Below are 2,879 nucleotides of genomic sequence, written 5' to 3'. Positions count from 1 at the left end.
GCAGTGTTCAAATGACTCATAAACAGGCTTTCTCTCAGTAAGAGTTTGTTTCGCTCTTGATTCAATACACTGAGATTAAAGTAATCATTCCTGTACAGGAGACATTTACTTTCCCGATTAACTTTATTTCGATTTTTTTACCGTGGCAGCCAAGCAGTGTGAAGTCAGTTCATGCAAATCTGGCAACAACATGAAACCTTAGCGTCGCTGTTTGAATTATGGAAGAAGTGAGCACCGTAGGTGTTAGACGTCATACAAGTGCGTTTAAGTTAAACAAAATTAAAAAACACGACAATATCATGGTCAGAGATCACAAAACAGCGAAAGCAAAAGCGGCTATGTGACGCTATATGGCATGGCCTAGTCTAGACCAGTTCCTGGTAGGCGTCTTGTTTTAATCAGATTTTGGCTCTTCATCAATGATTTTTCTAATACCAGCCTCATCTCCTATTTTTCCTTATGAATGGCTCCTTTGAAATTGAAAATCCCCTAGATGATTTTAATTATGGTAGTTAAAGCAATTGACGGTATAAATAGATCGCGAGCGAACGGACATTCAGACCCAAATCTTTTTTACACCTATAATCTTCAGAAAGTCAAGGCGTCAACATGAAGTCAGGGTCCATATTAGCCCAAATTTTCATTTTTGCTCTTTTAGCTGCAGCGTTCTTGGAAGAAACTGATACTGCAACAACGTACGGTAAGGTAAGGACAAATAATCACTCCATGGTAATCCATGGTGAAATTCTTCAATCGCTTGCATTGCGGACAGTGCATGCAGTATCATCTTATCGGTGTCTAAAGTCTTTCTGTGACTAGACATAGAGCAAAAGTACTCAGTGTTGTTGGAGATTTCACTATGCTCTGATCCGATCCAGTCGACTCTAAAATCCCTAACATTCTCGACCCGGGATTAAGTTGGTATTGTTGCCTATCATGAATTACAGATCGATGAAGATATTTTTCCTAAAAACAAGGTAATTCTATTGATACGTTCAAAATGATAATGACAATTTTTTCCTCACTAGTTATTGTATCCACGAACTTCGCCAACACGCCAAAACAGACTATTAATTTTATCAAAGTAGGGATGCTAATCAAACTAGGGATGAAGAGCCATGATGCATCATCCACTTTTAGTTATTTAGCCTCAAATCCACTTGAGTATTTGTCATTCATTCATTAATCATAAGAAGATCTAGAATAGTTGATTATCCCTGTTACATAAGAGTACTCACTTCGTAAGTACATTTCTCAAGACTAACGTCATTGGCAAAAATTTGTTTTTTCCTCATTTTAGCGGCTGGTGAGGAACTATAGACGAAGTCTGTGTGAAACGGCACGTAAACTTCACTGTGAAAGGGAACTTCGAGATCAACCAGAGGCAGAGCAGACTCAGAGGATGCCGGAGGTGTTTCGATAGCTGCCGCCATTACTGCACAGTCGGCTCTGTCTGAATAAAATCCCTGAGCATTTTGTGTTTATAAAGTTCTTGTCAAAATGCTGCGTTTTCACGTATAAACAATAAAAAGAAACTATCCAAGTCTAAACTCGGAGTGGGGTGTTGTTTAGGGAATGAAAACTCCAGAGAATGCAATTAATTTAATCGTTTGTTATTTTCATTTTTCCTTTCCCCAATGCCTCAACAAATGACGAGTAAAGAAATATTTAACGAAACCACACTCCTGTGAGAAGATAAGCTATAGAACATCCCAGTTTGCCTTGCATGGGCAGTGGTGTTTCATCATTCTGTGGCACCTTAAAATATGAGGCATATTATCTTAGGGTGGGGTTAATCATGAAAAACTGAGCCGGCCAGTTTTCGAACCATTTCTCACGTGAGAGATTTATACACACGAAGTCGAAGTGGAACATCTCAGAAACGGCCACCCTTGGTTCAGACTATAATGATGACGTTGCAGAAAGGCTCTTGGAGGGATGGGAATGTCCCGTTGTCAGCAAAAACGTTCCATTTCTTTCGCTGCGTCGCTACATTTTATCACCATAAAATTAAACTCTCGTTCTTCGGTAGACTTTTTCGATGAAAATATGCCGGGATGGTATTTATGTACTTGTTTAAATCTGGATTAAATCGAAGCACATGGCTTTGACGTTTTATTTATTTTAACTTTGCATTCCAAATCAATTTAGGATACAAAATTAAAGCGATTCGTAACGTTTTGCCAGGTTTGAAAATATCCCGTTTTGAGTTCCAATTCTATCAGCCAGCATTTTCCACGCTCTAAATGAGAAGGTTGTTTTACACTGGGTGCATCCAGCTTTGTGGCACTTTAAAGGTTGTAGGCTGTTTTTTCTCCAACTCAACAAAGATCTACATACGGGCGAGCAGTTCCATGAAGATTCTTCCATGTGGTGACTAACGTATTCTGAACACTCTCAGGACCCTCTGTTCCTAAGTAGATTTTCATAGTCCAGGTTTCTGCTCAGAACCGTTCTGAGAGCCTACCGTTTGTCATTCCTCCGTTTTTGCGTTTTTGGATTTGGGAATAAACACAACTGAGGTTTGACAACTCATTGATCCCGGAAATGCTCAGCTCCCGAGATGACATTTCATCACCAATCTTCACCAGCTGAAATATGCCCATAAGGTAGTCCAGTGGAGGCGAATAACTGCGTTCACCTGCACCATAACGCCTTGGATAAGTACATTGTCACCTTGGCAACGAAGTTGCCTTCGGTGTCTTGTGAGCGCTATAGTGTTTTACATAAGATGATAAAATGCCAGTTGAAATGTTATTTTAGGATGTTCATAGCTGATAGAACTGTCACCGGTATTAAATAAAGTTGTGCGCATCTCATCTTCGTGGCTGTTTGGAAGTGAGTTGATCTACCTACACTCTTTTGCGTGAATAGGCCGC

General features: G+C 39.8%; 1 long non-coding RNA gene across 1 annotated transcript; it reads left to right on the top strand.

Moving 5' to 3' along the window:
* The first annotated feature begins 558 nt into the window (after window positions 1-558).
* LOC137990595 (uncharacterized) lies at window positions 559-1,550 on the top strand. Its single transcript, XR_011121525.1, has 2 exons — window positions 559-705; window positions 1,301-1,550. It is a non-coding gene; the product is annotated as an uncharacterized lncRNA (long non-coding RNA).
* Window positions 1,551-2,879: the final 1,329 nt, after the last annotated feature.

Source organism: Montipora foliosa, chromosome 2, assembly GCF_036669935.1.
Source record: "Montipora foliosa isolate CH-2021 chromosome 2, ASM3666993v2, whole genome shotgun sequence".
Taxonomy (NCBI): domain Eukaryota; kingdom Metazoa; phylum Cnidaria; class Anthozoa; order Scleractinia; family Acroporidae; genus Montipora; species Montipora foliosa.
Note: the sequence above shows the minus strand (reverse complement) of the source record. Positions and strands in the feature narration are given on the sequence as shown.